General features: G+C 36.5%; 1 protein-coding gene across 9 annotated transcripts in view; it reads right to left on the reverse strand.

Moving 5' to 3' along the window:
* The window catches only part of Fas3 (fasciclin 3), a 295,828-nt gene that overhangs the window by 31,366 nt on the left and 244,202 nt on the right, over window positions 1-20,260 (reverse strand). For 2 of the 9 annotated variants that reach the window (XM_089074638.1, XM_089074637.1), the window contains exon 2: window positions 13,917-13,973. The exons of the other annotated variants lie outside the window; for them this stretch is intronic. The gene's annotated coding sequence lies outside the window, so the exon portion shown is untranslated. The remainder of the gene's footprint in view (window positions 1-13,916; window positions 13,974-20,260) is intronic. 9 annotated transcript variants of the gene reach the window in all.

Genomic DNA, 20,260 nt, shown 5'->3' on the forward strand with positions numbered 1-20,260 from the left:
CCACATTTATAATTTAGGGTCAGCGCAAACTCAAATACGTCTGATTTTACATATATTTCGCTGTAGCTCAAGAGCAAAGTTAATTATGTTCTACGAGTTCTATTCCACCACTCTGTACACTCGCTAATTAGTCATTAATGAGCAGTAACGTGTATCACCATTAGTCATGGAAATCAATATAACGAGGCACCCACGAGTGTGCAATTATACAGTAGGCACAATTTTGACCAGCGGTAGTCGGCAAATATTTGCGATTATATATGGTAAATCCGATTAGATGGATTATTGATTAGATAAAAGTCGTAATTCACACAAAATGGGAAATAGTTAGTCCGTCATAACACCGACGCGAAGCGCTCGGTAAAAAAGCTCGCGTGAACAAATACGTTCACAACATCGCGTATTTTCAATTTGATTTATCGTTCGTACGCATGACGATCGGAAAGCCGGATAAGAATCCGAAATACACAATAAAGGAATGAAACATCTCATTATGTCGACCGGTATACTTTAAAAGTCCAAGACGCGATCGCGTGTAATTTCGCCGCAGGCTTTATGATGGACAAAAATATCTCACAGATATGGTTCGCAGATATTTCTATTATAGAACAGTTTAAATTCCGTCATAAAGAAAAATCGTAAAAATTAAAACGCAAGCAAAACAGACGAAGCAGAACTTTCTCTGAAATTAAAATTGTTTTCTGTGTAATTTATGTATTTTTTAAAATAAGTTATTTAAAATAAATTTCCCATAAAAATCTCGACAACAGCAGAAAAAAATACATTACATTAAGAAGTTATATCTTAATATCTTTTCTCTATTTGAATAATTTCTAATGACAAATTAACAAATAAAAAAAATAATTACTAAGAAAAGGAAAGATTATTCAATCGGTTATTTGAAAAATAGTCCGTATATGATAATAATCAATATCAACAATAAGTCTAATAAGTCAAGAATATTGGTATTAATGACTTGTACAATATTGAGAAATTCGATAGAAGTAGATTACAAGAGAAGCTCAAAATTGAGATTTTACTCGCTTCGTCGTAGTATTGATCCTGTTTCTCTCGTGTTCTACGTTGAATGAAAATCGTGCCTTCAAGGTAGATCGCACGGGAGTTCCTTAAGGTGAGAAAAAAATTGATTGTAGTCGAAGAGCTTGACGTGCATCCACATGGTTTCCGGTGCGTTGCAAACTTCCGCGTTTCGAGAGAAAATGCTTCCTGCGAGTCTCAGTCGGACGCCAATTTCAGCCCGACAGCCGTAAATCCTTGCCGAGATTAAGGACGGTTTACACGGCAGTAAATCAACTCATCGCGCTGCGCTGCTTCTTCCTCCCGATCTCTTTTTCTCACTCTCGCTCTGCCCCTCATCTTTTCTGGCGAACTTTCGAGGCAAGGAGTCACCGGAAGGATGCGTTTGCCACACCGATACCAGTCGAGCGCCTTTTCCTCCTCCTTCTGTCGTCGACGTAAATCGATTTTAGTCAGTCGATGATGACGTTGGAATCCAGTTACGCAAACCGGATTTCGTATTAAATAACTGTCGCTCGATGTCCGCTGCAGGACTTCGGACTGCTTCAGGAATTTCTAGTTAATGCGGCATCGAGAAACGTTCGATGACTAATGAGAGCAAGCTGTCTCGAAATGTAGCACACATAGCAACAACCATAACGTAGAATTTAAAATTAAATAAAATAAGTATATAAGTATATAAATAAGTATATAATAATTTATATACTTAAAAAAAAATTATTGGACAAATAACCAATAGACGATAGACGATTAATAGAACTAGATAGACGATAAATAATACGTATATTATTTTTGCAAAGATCTCTCTCAGATTATATAAAATACCGATTAGAATATATTATAAAGATGTAAATTAAATCTTTTCAGAAATAATCGTGATTTAATTACATTTTTTATAAAGTAGTTTTTTTAATAACATTGATAATAATTTTTAATTAACATTATTAACATTAATGTAATAATATTTAATTTTTAAATTTTAGATTTCTGGTAAGATTCTCTGTTTTGTTACGATCAAATAATGGATGTTCGATATGTATCTCGATGATATTGCATCGTGCATTTCATACTCTCAGACACCGTATGCAATGATATAATCTTCATTGTCACAGAAACTCGAAGCGAAGCGCACAGAACATGTCTCTTTAAGAAATGTTATCATGCCGTGTATTCTATCGTTTCATCGCAATAACGTCACAATAATGATGTTTTATATATAGTCTTCGTGTAGCACGGCTGCTTGTCAATTATTCGATAACGATTTTATCGAATGGATCCTGTAATGGACATTCATGTCACAAAAGCTTATTGTGTATGAGTGAAGTGACAATTAAATGTACAACAGTCACACTGTACTTAAAAAAAAAAAAAAAAAATGAATAAATTAACACCTAAAATAAATTTTTATTTTTTTTTAAAGAAAACATTACGTAGTAAGAAAGCGCGGGCGAAATTGAGGGCGAGATATAGAAGGGTATTTATCTCGTCGGATACAATCTTTCGTCGTGAGTGCGAAATTATGTTGTAACGTAAGAGCCCTTAATACTGGAGTGAAGGTGTAAACACGAAACCGCAGGTTATCGTTAAGCCCACGCAATGTAGCGGTCGAAAGTGGACGCGCTGGAAAATGATGATTATGACTCGGCATTTCGCATTGAATTATTCACGGATATCCACTTTGACGCAAAGTATACATGTCTATTTACATCCGTGTGTACGAGAAAATGCATCGCATTATTTTGATCTACTTTCCCTCCCAAATTTTTGAGACGCGACGGGATTGCAAATGCGATTAAAATTTTACTGTGTCTATATATATAAATTATATATATTATAAATATATATATATTTATATATTATATATTATAAATTATATATATATATATAATATATATTATATATATTATATATATTATAAATTGCATATATTAATATGCAATTTATAATATATATAATATATAATTATAATATATATAATATATTATTAATTGTATATATTATAAATTGCAATGAACTAAGAATAATTTTTGTCTGTTGAGTGATGTGAAAATATGGAATCAAAGCAACCGAATAAAATATAGAAGGTGCACTCGGGTAAACTAAATAATTGAATTGTACCAGAAAATATAGTACCATACTCGAAACTTCAACCAAATAAATCGGATTGTGTTCAATAAATCGTAAACTGTGTTCAAAACTTTAGCTAAGATAAATAAATCCGATTACACTGGAAGAATGAAACGCACTGGTGTGAAAACAATGTTACAGTAAAAATATTGGACTATATCAATAAATCGAAATACCATGGAAATTGATCCTAGCGAAATAAATTGAATGGTGATACAAAATTACATCATTCTTTGAAAATTCAATTGAGTTCGCGTTCTGAATTTTTAGTGAAAAAAGCGATTTTTTTAATTTCATTAATATTACTCTATAAAATTCTATAAAATTCGATTCATTAAAGTAAATATTCGATAAAAAAATCAGTGTAATAATTAACGAGTTATGCAACATGAGCAAAATGAATCAAACTACAGATGCAGTCAAGGAGCTTTTGGCAAAAGCGTCTTGGCAAGACGTGATTTTAGGAGAACGTAGCTTGTCTGAAGTGTATAGAATCTAATGCGGCATCTCACTGCTTATTCTGGTGCTATTATGGTCGACCGATATCCCAAGTTGGTCGACTTAGTGGTAGACTTTAGTCCAACGTCTCGGCTTTAAGGGAAAGTCGGATTCGTCGCGTAAAGCCGCTTACGCTTCTTTACAGGAAGACATTATCTAGATTTATAAATATGTCTTTCAATTAAATAAAATTTTATATTTATGCCAAGGCAAGGTTCAATCATATACTCGATGTTCGCTATTGGAAAATCGCTTGAGGAAAAGAAAAGGACTTTCAAAAAAAGGCAATCGATGGATATTCGGATGGATATTCGATGAATTATATTCGCAATAACATTACGGAAATTTTTGTTTGAGCAGATCGAAAATTGCGTCACATGTTCAGCAAACTCAGAAAGAAATATATTCCGTGGTTAAAGTTTCGTCAGACTCAAGGTAAGACTCGAGGTAGAAACCAACTTATTAGCTAGGCAAGAAACAATGCCGTTTCCACATTCAGCCGGGTAATCCATGGTGTTACCGCGGATTACTGATGTTTCCTATCCGTTTTGTTTCCTGTTTTCCTCCTCTCGTTAGCGACGAATGCTTCCCGCGATCTCTCGAAGACGCGATTCTGAAGCAACGTTCTCGGCATTGTTTCGGGATAATAAGTATCAGACACAAGAGAAGAGGATCTACTTTCTCAAGAAAAAAAGAAAAAAAAACAAAAAGGTGAATTCTATTATTATGCTTCTATTTTGACGTTATAGAATTATATACATTTCATTTTTTTAAATTTCTGTCAAATGCTTCCTTGTTTTGTATCAGTGTCCTTATCTTTCCAATATTAAATTAATAATGAACAGAATACAAAAATGATATTTTTTTAAAAAGTTTTATGAAGGGAATAAATATATTCACATAAGCAGAGATTATTTTATAAAATGTTCTCTATATATCAAATTTTTAATTTTTAATGCATCGAACAAATGCGTTAATGGCAATATTATTTTTTGATAAGAATATTACCAAGATATTTATACAGCGATATTTCTAAAATATCGTAATAAAAAAACAGAATCTATTAAATATATTTTACGGATTAACGAGAGTAAATCAGTATTCTTTGCGATGCAAACGGTACCATCGGATTAGTAAAGGAGTTTTACATTGTCGATGAGAATATACTTGGGGCACGATTTGAATTTCAAGCTGTTCGAATACCTGGCATGAATGGAAAATAGGTGAATTAAAAGAGATTGGTAGAAATGTATATTCTCTGTCAAATTAAATTCCAAATTTTATCAAATCAGAATATTTTTCGAATTTTTTCAATTAGAGAAATTTTTTTCAAATCGAATAGGTGACTTCAATATCATTTATTTTTAACATACTTCTTTACAAAGGAGAAATTTGTTCTTTTTAATCATCTTATTAAAGTTATTGAGTATATTACTTTTACATATGTATATAGAAAAACGTTTTAAAATTCATAAAATAGAACTTCGATTTAAAAACTAAATCCCACGAAATAAATTCTTGTTATTGTCTTTTATTTCATAGATTTCTTTTTTGAAAAGATTGCGCACAACTGCGCAAATAGGCAAATGCAAATTTGCATAACGTACATATAGTGTTGCATATGTAGGTAACGCGTATGTTTCGTAGTTTGCGATAGCGAGTACGAATTGCTAGCAGATTGACCTTCCGCATGAGAATGTAACACTAATTAGTGACTTCGCTCCGTGAAACATGGACACGTAAAACGAATCGTCGAGTACCCTCGAAAATATCCACGAAAATCCGCATCCGCGTTGCGCTCCAATGTACTGAGTATGTAAATATGTACTGAGTAACATTCATGAAATTAACGAAAAGACAACCTATATATTCTTTAATCTTTTCGTCCTTTTTTTATTTTCAACAGGGATCACCGAACCTCTGTCACAGTAGAAATGGTAATTCTCCAACACTTCGTTTTCTGTCGAAGGATTTTTATAGTAGAAAACATCAACCAAATGAGAAATGTGTAACTTTCCCATTAATATAATTTAAAAGATACAGTAAGTCAAGGATAAAAAAACCAGATTTGAAAATAAAATTGAAAAAATTTGTAAATAAAAAATATTAAACGGACTAAAAAATAATTAACATAAATAATTCATTGTTAATATAAATCATAATGCGCAGATTATGCTAATATTATGTTAATTTAATTATTATAATATATATATATATATATATATATATATATATATATACACACGTTGCATGTTTATAATACTTCATTTCACAGAACTTACATAAAATATATTTAAGCAACGTAATATATATTATTAAAATATGTTAATCTGCCATAGTAAGCATTATATCAATAATATAAGATTAAGGGAATTTCAGAGATCGATTCACCGCTGCATTCTCCTACGGGAGAATTTCTTCCCAAATTTAATAAAACGAAGGCGTTTCATTTCGTTTGGACGGTGTCAAAGGGATCAAAAGGTATTAGTGTATGGTTCGTCGCGTCCTAGCTTTTGCCCAGAATTTCATTCACGTCGGTTCATTCCGTTCCTCACGGAAGCATGCAATGTAAATTGCATTGAATGCGGTTTTCGAAGTTAGAGATGAAAACTAGCGAAAACAAGAAGCAAAACATATATCAAGAATAATATATATACTACAAAATAATGTATTCATCATAAAAATAAAAGAAATTTTAATAGCGATTTTTAATTTAAATATGTTACATTTGTAGCATCTTCTTTCGTGAAAATTTCATTTTGCACATTACGCTACTGTCATTTAATTCAGATTGACAGCAAACAATCAAACCATGTCATTTATTTAGTTATTTAATTATTTAATCACGCGTTAGAAATCCAACTATTGATTTCTTAATATTTTCAAGAGAGAATATAACATCTCTCTTTATCTTTAATTTGATTATAAATTTGTCGTAAAATAATAACTCGTTTTATCCATTTCTCTTATGTCACACACATCGGAGAAATTGATAGAGAAATTATTCTGCGAATGATCTGATCACATCCTTTCGTTTACTTGCGAATTCACGACAATTACCGATAGCGAGCGAATGGCGCGAGGGAAGAATAAAATACAAAAGAACGAACAAACAAAAATGGAGCAGAGCCGCGACGTTAGTCGTTGTCGTTGCGAAAAGGACGAGACTTTAAAAATCACGACGTATGCTATTACTGCCGACTGCGGATCTCATTTGAACACGGCGCAGAGTCCTCATAGTCTTTTCTAATGAAGGCGGCTTTTTCCTTTCCTCTGTTACACATCTCTTCACCCTTCAACCCTATCCTAGTTCCAACCGTTCGCCACTCGCGTTCCTTCTCGGACTTGTCATTTTTTTTTCTCCCTTACAGTCCTATTCACTCTGCATCGCTATCTCAACTGCGTTCTTTGAACAAGACGGCGGTACGAAGAGTATCACGGAGTGAATGTTATCATCGCACCACCAGATGCAGTCTAAAATGGCAACGAAAGGCTAAACAGACTATCCGGCATAATTAAAACTTGTACCGCTCTGGCGTCTCAAAGATATATTAAGATATATATATATATATATATATATATATATATATAGAGAGAGAGAGAGAGAGAGAGATGTGAAGACAATAAAATAATAAAATATAAAAAAATATATTTAATTTAATTAAAAAGATTTATAGCATTATATTTATATCTTAACATTTTTCCATAAAATTTAAGCATCAAGTATTTTTTTATATCTCATAAATGACCTGCAACGTGAACGTTTATTTAGTAAAAAAATTTTAAACCTTTGGAAGGTTTCCCACGAGTAAATTATTATGTTGTATAACAGAATAGATAAAAAACATCTTTTTGGAAACCATAAATGTTCACAATATTTATCAAAGAATAACTGGGAGCACAAACAAAAATAACACAGAGACAGTCACTCGGATAAAGAGCACGCGGGAAAAAAATTTAAAATTTAAAATTAATTTTAATATTAAAGAGTTTACAAAAGTATTTCATTGAAGAATGAATAATGGACATGTTTGTTTTGATAGATTTGCATGAATAAACCGAATTAAATTATTGTTGCAACGTATTAGCTACGAAGTCGATTCAATGATGAAAACCATGGTCAGCGCAAAATATTCACTTAAAGCGGATGCATCTCGATTCTGATGGCACGTAACGCCCCAATTGAAACGGAATCCGACTTGGTAACAGTTTTATCGAATCGCGGCCGTATGTTTCAAGTAATTAACGCGTTTATCACATAGGTGGGGTTCGAGGGAAACTCGATTAATTGCGTGCGAAGCGGCAATTTCGGTGTTTCAATCGCGATAAAACCCATCGAGCTGCGAGACTAAGCCGCCGCGTTTCTGTTATAATTTTTAATTAACTTCGCTGAATTACTACTTACGTCTCTGGAATAAAATAAGGGAAATAATGGCAGCAATACAATTACGCTTTTGATCCCTTAACGAAATATTTGAACGAACTGTTCACAATCTCATAAATATTCGATTTTATATCAAGAATACATTATTATCGCTGGATAATCTATGCTATTTTTTTATGTAAAACAGTTTTGCCATTCGCGCCGTCAAGAGATGTAGAGAAAATAATATATGAATAAATTTTTCACCATTTTGTGCGAAAATAAAGATAAATGTATAAACACATTTATCTATTTTTAATTTTGTATAGGAGAAAATTAGTAGGTTGATTGCTTTTACATTGGATAATGAAAAGAATAAAGCTCGAGGATATCCCGATGGTGCATTAAGCAACGAATCATATCTCAGGAGACACCTCGGCGAAGGCAACGCCGATGGGACGATGGCTACCCTCCAGCGCAATCTCAATAAAGCACGCCGGAGTTGCCGTTTATTTCAATTCTTCAACGGTTAAGACACGTTAAAATAAGGGGCGAGCATCGCGCGCGCGTAAATACGGCGATTCGCAGTCGACTGATTATTTGCAGCCGGAATCCTCGAGAAGCTGTACTCGCCAAATTGTACACCTGGGAATTAAAAGCCCCGCTTGCTCTCGAACCTCTCTCTCCCTTTCTCTTTCTTTCTGAACTTGATGAGCGACAGGAGATAAAATTGCGAGGAACAAAGATTTTCCGCGTCTATTCATGCATAACAACGATATAGAGTATGAAATACGCGCGGCGATAAACGCTACGTTACGGAAAACGCTTTCGAATCGCGGCGAACTTTTCGGGCGATGACTTGCGGGCGAGTTAACTCGTTTTCGGGCATTATCTCTTCTTCACTCGCCATTAAACGGTACAAATAAGGCCAGAAAATATTCGGCTCGCTGCGGAGTTTTCCCGGACGTGTTTCTCTGCTACTGTGGTTGACGTTATCGCACTTTTACTAATGATCCCTCGCGCAATCCGCTCGCCCCTTGTTTGTTCCGCGAAACGTCATTAGCATCTGCTGGCTGAAAAGGGGAAGGAATCGTCGTCTGATATCTTGCATCTGGCGAGCGCTCGATTCCAAACAGTGCCAAGATATTTTTCATGCCGTGTGTCTTCCGAAGTCATTATTCGATTAAATCGAAGTTTTCATTTCATCACCACACGGTAAATTTCAGGGTGGTATTTTGATAAAAAAAAAAAAAAGTTTATTTAACGTCAATAAACGTGCGTGTTTCGTCTACGTGGACGGTAGCAATTACAAAAGTTATCTTTTTTGTAAATTACAGAAAGGTAAATTTCACAATAATGGGAGCAGTGATCGAGCGAAAAGCGATGGCGTATTACTACGGAATTGTTATCTATCACTACGTGCATATATTGAAAACACGTAGTGAATGCGTCACGGAACGCGCGGTTTAATTTAATTGCATTTTTGTACGGGTCCAGGCGACCGTAGGAACGCGCTCATTTTCCGCGTGGCACGAGCGGCGAGGGGTAAATTCGAGATATGAGTCGACGTACGCGCGCTGATAAATGTGTTTGCGGTAGGAGACATGCCCAGAATGTGAAGCAAACGATATACTATCAGCATAATAAATCGTTTTGCGCGTTTCACCCGCCTTGATATTTTCAGATCTACATATTAGGCTGTCATTTAAACAGAGATATATATATATATATATATATATATATATATATATAAATTCAGGCGTACCATGAGTAACATCAAGAAATAATTATGTTTCAAATTTTAGATATAACGCCGCTTAATTAAAGAGTGATCGTCTGATTATACGTCATACAGATACCAACTGTTACTATAATTAGGTTTGAGTAGTAACGATCGTTTATTCGCCGACAGCATTTCTATTATTCTGTTCTGCTTAGTTAGTGCGTGAATAATGTTAAGGTTCTGTCGTATAATTTGAATTATTGTTTCATTTCATTCCAAAAACAAACGAATTCTATTTATCAATAAATTTGAAACGTACTCTGTCAATATAAGCGAAATTATTAAAATTATGTTGCTCAATTCATTTATTCAAATAAGTAATTTCGTGTAAAGTTGCGTGTGATTGTATGTTATACTAAGCGAATAGCTTCGGTGAAGAGTATAACACAGCGATTCGATTCGCTATCTAAATACACATACAGAGTTCCAACATAAATCATTACGACAAATCGGAATTTTTCCAGTGGAATTCAGCGGAATTTCGTAGTCAGTTGCGTTTCGCGAGGACATCGATTTGCACGTTTGTCGTCGTCCTGCTGATGCCGGAGAGTCTACGATTCGCAATGCCGATGTGTCCTTGCCTTTCTTGCAATTCTCAATTCTCCTTTTCTCATTTCTTTTTGCCTTTCCCCCCTCCCCCCCACTTTCTCTGTTTCTCTCGCTCGCTCACACAAAATCGGATCGAAGCTTATTTCGATGCGAATCGAACACGGATTGGGGATATCAACGTCGAGCGTCCCCGAATGAAATTACCATAATAAAGCGTCACTCGCGGAGTCACGCTGCTTTCGCAGACGAGGATATCGCGACGGTTGAGGAAGTCAAATGAATTATCGCGTCGAACGTAGAAAATCACCTGCCAATTTCTCATTCAGACGTTCCTCAATTTTTCATCGTGTCGCTTCCCTACTTACTCCGATCCCCACACCCCTGCGTTTCCGCGAAACGCGTCACGCGATCGCGACGATAAATTATACTGTGTACTTTGGTATCAAACGTGCGAATTCGATTCTGCGGTTGGGACTATAAAGCCATTCACCAACTCTGAATACAATCGAATATTCGAGTACGATTGCAATTTGAGAATCGGAATAATTTCAATGAATCTTATTCAAGTAGAACAACAAATAATTAAATTAATGACATGTTCAAACGCATCAGACCAGAAATTCCGCGTATGGTCCTATTGAACTTTTTTGTATAATACCACTATTAGAATATTTTAACATAAAAACTCTTCACAATATAGTTTCAAACTTTTATAACTTTCATATTATTCCCATAAGAGAAATATTAATTCTAAAAGGATATTAATTTTATATGTTTCTTAAATTCCGCTATAACTCTGTTTAATTATTAATGTTAATTATTAAATGTTAATTATTTAAACATCCTATTTTCATTAAACATTAATATCGATATTAATTCAATTAAAATCCATTTGAATCCATCAAAAATGCAAATATTTTTAATTAAATTTCTATACAAATTTCTATACATTTGTTTCATATCTCTATTTCTAAGAATATTTTGTGAGGATGAGAGAGAAAGAGAGAGAAATTATACATATAAATTAATTAAACAATTTTAGAAAATTATTACTTTGGTAATAATTATTTTCTTTGTTCTTTACGTACGTAATGTGATGTATTAATAAGAAATTTATTATGCTAATGATCATAACACACGTGCAAAAATTTTCTCTAAAATATGCGGTATATATAATGCGTCTCTTTGAAGTCGCTGATTTGATCAATTGGAGAATCCGCGACCGAAAAAAAAGACGACAGTTCCACTACCATCCTGTCTAGTTCGATGATCATGGTACGTGATCAGATAATCGAGATCAGACGTACGCTTGACTGTGAACAAAAGCCAAAAAGGGCTTTTAGCCTTGAAAAGGGCCACGCTCGAATAGTGTCAATGTTTTCGGACTCGGCTCGCCGGCGGAAAAAATAAACTCGTGCCCGATGCGCGAAGGTTGCTGTGAGATATGCTAGTCCGCCAGAAAAGGGTCAACCTCGCAGAAGGTACGTCGATAATCGGCCAAAGACCGGGGGAGGGCTTTTCATCGCTCGTGAAACCGCTCGTCGTGGATTTTGAGCAAGCATGGGTATTAAAATCGATCTCTCTCTCTCTCTCTCTCCCCCTCTCCTCTGCTCCTCGTCGAGTGGTTTTTGCTGACGTTGCGCGGCTTCAGCGATGCCGACATCGACGCCAACGCCAACACCGATGCCGACGCCGACACCGACGCCGACACCGACACCGATACCGACGCCGACGCCGACGCCGACGCCGACGCCGATGTCGCTACTCAAAGCCGGTCCTTCACGCCTATGCGTCGAAACAATTGCAAGCTCGGAAATTCGCTGAGGCGTGAGATAAACCGGGACCTGTTGCAGAATGAATGAATGCCCAAATGAGAAAAGAGAAGAATGGCGAGATTTAATTTTTTGGCTAGTTTGTATATATATATATATATATATATATATATATATATATATATATATATATATATATATCTATATATCTCGAATCGCAGCATATGTGTTATTGAAGTCATATGATCCGAAAATTGTAGATCTCCAGAACTAGATTTCGACAAAGCACACTTTTATAATTAAAGATTAATATAAAGATTAATATAAAGATTAATATAACTTTTCGTAAATGTACGAGTATGAAAAATATAAATTATACACTTCTCATGAAATTAAAAGTATTGAAAACAATAAAACACAGGTTTACGTAATTTTGTAAAAAAAAAAAAAATAAAACCATTTTCGAAAAAAAAAAAAAACACATTGTTATATCAGAATATATTGGATTAAAATCCTGATAAAGTGTGTCGAAATTGTAAACGTTTGTATTGAAAAATATAAATGAAATTTATAAAATTGAAGAGATCATTTCAAAATATTTTAAACCTTGTAAAACTAGCGTAGCGATTAGCTTGATATATTCGTTTTTATTTCTATTTATATTTTTTTTATCTCGCTGTTGTATCTCGTGTTAAACAAGTTATCATAGTTTCATGTGCGACAAAGTGTCTACTATTTCGCAAGACAACATTTCGAATTCAGTTGCCACGAAGAGAGACGTAATGCTATTTGAAGCGACTCTCCGCGTGTAATATCGGCGGGCAGGCGGTGTCCCGGCGCGTAAATGGAATAGGAACAAACCGCCCACACCTTCGCAACTGCAACACCGATCTTCTGCCGCGATAACGAACTGAACGAGGCACAACCGCTTCGGCGAGCTGTCGACATAATGTCGTACGCAGCTGCGCTGTGTTCTACTAAACTCGTTTCACGTCTGCGGTGAGAATCTAAATTCGCACCTTCGTCGCACGATATGTTGCTTCAAAGGTAAAATAGAGAATAACGATAATAACGTCGTGATCAAATTTCGATAGATATCCTCGAGAAAAAAAATATTTTACCTTTGCGATTGGTTCAGCCGGAATAATCGTCGAGAGAGAAAGAACCGCGCTAAGCAAGTTGGTTTCGAGAACGCGACGTCTTGATCACAATCGTGTTACCGCGAAACGTAATTCCGCCCAACGCGCGGCGGAGCACGTCTCGCGCAAAATACTGCAAAGGAGAACGTTCGAAGGATGCGCGTAGCGTGCGTGAGCGAGTGCTTGAAGAGACACGAAGAGACATAATGCCGGGAACCTATCCAGGTTCATATGCACGACGACGCGTACTACGGCTGATGCGGGCTCGCATACCGATCGGCGATGCCTCCTAACAGGAAACGACATTGCGCATTGAATACCGCGAGTTTCCGTCTCTCAAAGGATCGATCGTTCATTTTTAAGCTGTGTGACTTTGAATCACGATGATAATGACATACGCGCTCTTTGCCCCCGTCTCTCTCTTTACCCATCCCTTCATCTTTTTCTCTTTAAAGCCCGCACCACTTAAGACTCCGTCGGATTAATTGAACTAGAAGATAAGAGGAAGTTCATAATTTTTTCTGAAACATTATAACTAAAAGCAATTAGAAGAGCAATCAATTGGTAATTTTATATACTTTTATGCTTTGTGATGCGCTGCATAAATATCACTTCGGTAAATATTCTTTGTTATAATTGAGACTCACGCAGTTATTTATGTTTCCTTTATATTCCGTTTCTGTTAGAGTTAGTTTTCAACTCACCTGTAACAAAGAAAACACATACACAATTAGATGTCGATAATCGAAAGCAGAAGCAGTTAAATATTAATTAATATATAGCCATACCAGGCTATTGCTGGCTTCTTCTCTTATTAGTCCACATTCTCAGTACACGATACTCCTTGAAATTGCCAATAAATATTATTATTTACTAAGTATAATCATTAAATACAAAGATACATTCAACGATAAGAAAAAAATGGAAAGAAGAAACAACGGTTCTATAATATCTAAAATCAATTACAAAGTTAGAATTTATATAGAGATTTATATAGAGATTTATATAGAATTTATATAGAAAAATAAGAGAATCCACCACGTGTGAACAGTTTATACTTTTTATAATATCTATATGTATAGATATATATATATATATATTTGTAATGCAATCCACGGGTAGTATCGCGTTTCGCGTATCAATGCATAGGTCGAAGCAGAAGCTATCGACTATCGGCTCGGTAGGAGTCATAGTCAACGGCGGAACGCGACCTCCGGATTGCCCCGTGGCGACGTATGTATCGACGTGCGGCAGATATATCGGCTTCCGCGCGAGCCGTCACGGTCCTTCGAACGATGCCATTACACGCGCCACGTGTTCAGAATTGGATCTTTGGACGTCGCGGGCTTGCATCCCGTAATTTATCAGGGAGCCGCGGTAATAGGGTCACTTGCCAACAAAGCGCCCGGACCAATCGTTTCCACCAGTCGGATCGACTTCGCGAGAGATTTCACGATTGATCGTTAAAAAGAAGCGGATCCGATCTCTTCCACAACTGGACAACTTTTACGGCGCGATGTAGGAGCTCCTCCTCGGCGCTGAATTATCGTTAATACGATCGTGTAGTGCCTTTCTCGTTACCGTTCTCCGGATTCTACGCTAATTCCGAGTTCTGTTCAGAATAATCCGGCTGTCCCTTTTTTTTTATGTTGCAAAAATTTTTCATATTTTTCCGTCTTTGCTTCGAAAAAACAGCTTAGAAATTAAGGAATTTTAGAAAGAGATTTTTCTCCATTTCAGTGAACATAATCCAGATGTATCCAAGGGGAAGGAGTTCAACCCTTAAAATAAAAAAAAAAAAAAAGTTAAAGTTATGATTTACAAAACCTAATATTTTCTCATTCAACATTAGGAACAAGGAGATATTCTACGTTTTAAAATGTCGAAAAAAGCAATTCATTAACGCCAAAAAATTGCTGTTTATATTAACAGAATTGAAAAAAAATCCTATATGCCCATGATAATTCTTATACATATTTTTATTATTTGATTAATACGTACATATCAATATTTATATTAATTTGTGCAAATATAATATGTAACTTTTGTTTTTTTTTTCTCGAAGACTTGTGAGTGATTTATGAACACCTTTTTGAAAAAAAAATACGTTCAATTTGTACGGGCGATCGTGGTGTCAGAATTATTGTGTCCTGTGAGTAATCGGGATGTATCGGGACCGAAATACGTCAAACTCATAGATAATACGGCACGCGTACCCTCATTGAGAGCAGATCCTTATTGTGTTTGCTCATCGTGATGTTAGACTATTGTCGACTATTGCCCCAGGTGTTTGATGACTCGGGCGGTCTTTAGACGTCACTCGATCCATAGCCCGTAATTCATCAAAGGTACTGTGCGTACACTTTGACGTAAAGCTGATGGATTGGCGTGTATCTTGTGGCAGAATGCCTCGACCACATCAAGGTAAGTGTACTTACTGAAAGAGACTGGAATCAACTTTTTTAGCAATCGGATACATTAGAGTTGACCGTACGTAAGATTTCAACGATTTAACTCGATGGAATCGATCATCATTTGGAAAATTGGAAATTAAGAGCAATTAATTTATTACTTTGAATTAGATTCAAAATGAATTAAATAATTTTTTCTTTTATTTATTTGAGATATTCGTAACGTTTTACTTTAATCCGAGCTAATTTGGATGTTAATACTTTGATAAATTCGAAATTCGGTTTAGAGTAAAGCCCTGGTAATTAGTCTCGAAATATATCGTAAAGCAATTTCCAAATGCTGGATATGCTTGTACGAGACTTGTTTACGACTAATGGGGAAATGTGCGTGCAATATATACGGGATAAATTACACTTTGAGCGTCGCACTATGACATAGCGTGCTGCGAATATGTACTATTACATTATTGCATTTAAATATGGTTTAAAAATAATTGTTCTAGTTATCAGAATTTCCCTCTGCTAGTCTTAATTATATAGTCAAATAAATTGTAATAGAATAAATTTATCTATAAAATAATTTTTATTTAACTAAAAATATTTTTCTGTCCTTAGCCCTATTTTTCCTTTTTTTTTTCTCTATATTCCTTGTTTTTTATAACAATTTTACTTACTATAATATTTATATTTCATATTTAATTTTATTATAAAAATAATATTAATATATCATTATTTAAATTTAGCCTCTATTTAGATTTAGCCATTATCATCCTTCAAGCAACAGCATAAGTTTTATAAATAATAAAACGATTTCACTTTCTTGATAACATCTCATTGATATTGAATATATCAAGTTTATTAATTAAAATATAAATCACATATTAATTTATATTACATTTCAAATATAAAATGCTTTCATAACGAGAATGAAACGAGCTTTACTTACCCCAAGGGGGGAGGGAGGGAGGGAGAGAGAGAGAGAGAGAGACAGAGAGAGAGAGAGAGAGAGAGAGAGAGAGAGAGAGAGAGAGAGAGAGAGGAGAAAAAGTAAATATCGATCTGCGATTCTCAGGATATCCCGCCGCGTAACTTCGCTTTTGCATTAAAGCTGTCGACGTTATGGCGAGGGAAGTTGTATAATTCTCTCGTATAATCCATATATCTATCGTCTATCTCCCCCTCCCTCCCCCTCTGTCTCTACTTCTGGATTGTTATTCCCGACTCTAAGACCAGGAGTACTAAAATTGGTAGAGATATTGCGCCTTGTAAATCGACTATGTCCTGCCGGATGGATTATGCGCGTACTCAAGAAGCTTAAGCGCCGAGTTAATAATTCGAGTTATAAATCACGCTGGCAGGCGACGGCCCTATCGTCTCTTCCAATCGCTCCTTATTATTTGCTCTGTTACAAGTTTAATTACTGCATCGCGAACACATTGATAGAGACATCACGTTTAATTAACGAGCGATTCATCCGCTCTAATAACATTTTGTATAATACACTATTGCAAATATCAATCACGCGCTTAAATCCGCATTTTACTATTCCAATTCATTAAGATATTGATTTATTGTCATGCGAATTTAGTAAGCACTTTGTTATAATATATTCCTTTATCGTCTATATCGTGTGTATTATATCATGTATATTATGCCATATCGTGTACATATATTATCAAAGTGTTTAATTAATGTATTAAACTATCGGCACGTCGCGCCGAAATTTTGCTATTACATTATCATAATGACGAAACCTAGCCTTAAATCATAATCTCATAATTTTTTACTATAAATATTTATTCGAACACTAGTCTTCCGTAAACAAATTTATCGTTGTGTTGTTCAAAGAAGAAATTGCGCCGATCGCTAAGCCGCCGCCTCTCTCCTCTCTCACTCTTCTATTTAGGTAAGTTCGCTAAAGTACAAATACCGTAAAGCCGAAGGGAATATCGTATTAGGTGGGAAAGTTTTCGTCTCGTGGTTGGCATAAAGTAAAGCGCGGACATACGGCTTAAGATCAAGTTCTACTGAATACAATTACCCGCGGTGCAAGGGGAGGAGAACTGCAAATGAGATTCTTCGTCAGGGAGAACTAATAGCGAAACCTATCGTCTTCCTAACGGGTGTTCAATTCGTAAGAAAGTTGAGCCGAGGTAGTGTTTCACTTTCGAATAAATTATTAGGAGAAGTCTATCGCGACTTAAGCACACAAAATACAAATATTTCTTCGATCGTATAAAATAATGTTTGTGTCGCTACAATTTTATCAATGAAAACAAGTTGTAAAATGTCAAAACAATTGTACAATATATCGTGTAGTGATGAAATTTTAGGAAATTTATTTACAAATTCACAAACAATTCATTCAAATTCCACGTGCATGTTATTTCGTATATATTCGTATAAATTTTATTTTAGTGAAATTCATCCAGAGAGAGAATATAAAATAAAATAATTATTTTTTTCACTTCACGCTTCTATAGAATAAATAAAAATAAAAGTGTTTTAATTATCCTTAATCGAGTAGGATATTTAATTTCTTTCTGCTGACTGGTAGAAATGACGAGCGCTAGAATATATGTCCGATATAGAGAAAATGTTCCTGATTCGTTTTTATTCATTTAAATTTGCTCTCGACAACCATCATCGATTGATATATCTCATCTTATCGGAGGACTCCCTCAATCTCCCCCTCGCAATTAAGCGTCCGCATGTTGGACCGGTAGATTAAATGTCCTCAATTTTTGCGCTAATTGCGCGAATATGGAAACACGGTAACAACGCTTTTATGCGAAATATTTCCATACGTCGTCCTGGCGATGCGCCACGCAATGACGTTACCGCAAAACGGCGCAAAGGCCACCCGCGAATATTGCGCTCGCGGCACCGAGAGGCGTCCCAGGCGACGTAGCAACACAAACGGTGACCAAGTTTCGCGCGATGCCGATTAAATATTCCGCGTTACAACGCGCCAATCTGGTGTTACAACTGCGTTACAACTCGATTCTCTCGTCGCCGTACACACGCTATTTTCGTGCCGCGCGCGAACGAATCGTTTTTCCACGAATGGCTTCGTGAGAGCCACAGTTCACCCCCGACGGCGTTGCCGCCGATGTTTTCCGGCTGAAGAAATTGCCCATGGGAATAAACTCTCCGTGAGTGCGAACGCGATCCAACCTCCGATGCACTCTCCTGGGACGGCGCACTCTCTCTCTCTCTCTCAGGAAGTTCACCAGCGGAAAAATAACATCAGGCTCCGATCAATCGCCGGCCGTTTCGCGAGCGCGGATGTGACGGCCGGAATCGATGCTGCGATTTAGCGAGCGTACCCCATAGCTAGCACTTTTTCCGGGCTTTCTCATAATCCGCTCGTTTATTTTATTCCCGTATAGGATGTTTGACAGTTCGAGCGATCGCGTGCATCCGCCAGAACTGCTCCGGAATTGACGTAATATGCAGTGTTATTCTTCTCGGAATTTTGAATCGATACTCGACGGATGTTTATATCAAAGACATACGTCAGAGAGCCCAGAAAAGCGAGGCAAATCCACAATTTTTAAAATTCACTTTACATTTTAGATGCAATCTCATATTTAACATCGATATCGCGCTGGGATAGACAGCTCTATTTTTGCTGTCATCGTTTTCTTTTCATAGATCTCGCGCGTAAATGCTTGAACGTCGCGTGGACATGTGTTTCATATATTAAACTTCTAAAATCGCATGTCGCATCCATCGCCCGGGCAGGCGGTCGAAGTCACGTAAACAAGTTGATATTCTGAAGTCCGAGTTAGGCGAATCCGATTTGCATTTAAAATTAGTCGCAAATCCGCGATACGTCGTTGATTAGCTTAAACTTTTACCATATACCGGCGTCCAGCTGGCGTCAACTAAGCCAATTACGCGGGACCAAGTTACGCGATCACGTCCGCCGGGCGACACACGCCGGAAAGCGATAAAGTTTGTTTGTCCGTTCCGCGTGGCTGTGGCACGGGAAGATTTGATTCGCGTCTAAACTTCTGTCGTCGTGGCGTAATAGACAACGTAAAACTGGTAAGATTCATATCGTCCCGCAAACAGGAGCGGTTGCCAACGCACAGATGTAGGTATAAGCGCAGATATACGCCGCGACGATATAGCGCCTTCCTTCCTTCCTAGCGATAACGTCCCCCCTCCCTCCGAGTTTCGGGAATTTCCCCACGAGAAGTTTCGCGAAAGCACGAGCGATTATCCGAGCTGTTCCCTCCGATTGTGGTGGTAACCATACGGAGACATGAATGTACGAGCATGTCCCCGTCATGCACCTATAAACTAAATTATAGGTATCCGGAGGGATGAAAAGCGCGGCGACGAGAGGGGGGGGGGGAGGAGGAGGAGAAGAGATGCGAAGGAGTGGCAGACATTAAGCTCGCGGATTACGTAGTTTAGCGTATTTGATAACCGCGCGGGGCTATTCGCGTGGAACGCGGTTGCGAAAATTTTGACTGCGACAATACTTACGCGGTGGAAACGCGAAGAAACTGCCACTGAACACTCGAAGCACTTTTTTTTCCATTGAAGAAGTCCGGATGGACCTCTAA

This window comes from Pogonomyrmex barbatus, unplaced genomic scaffold (assembly GCF_055798465.1).
Source record: "Pogonomyrmex barbatus isolate J1 unplaced genomic scaffold, ASM5579846v1 scaffold17, whole genome shotgun sequence".
Taxonomy (NCBI): Eukaryota; Metazoa; Arthropoda; class Insecta; order Hymenoptera; family Formicidae; genus Pogonomyrmex; species Pogonomyrmex barbatus.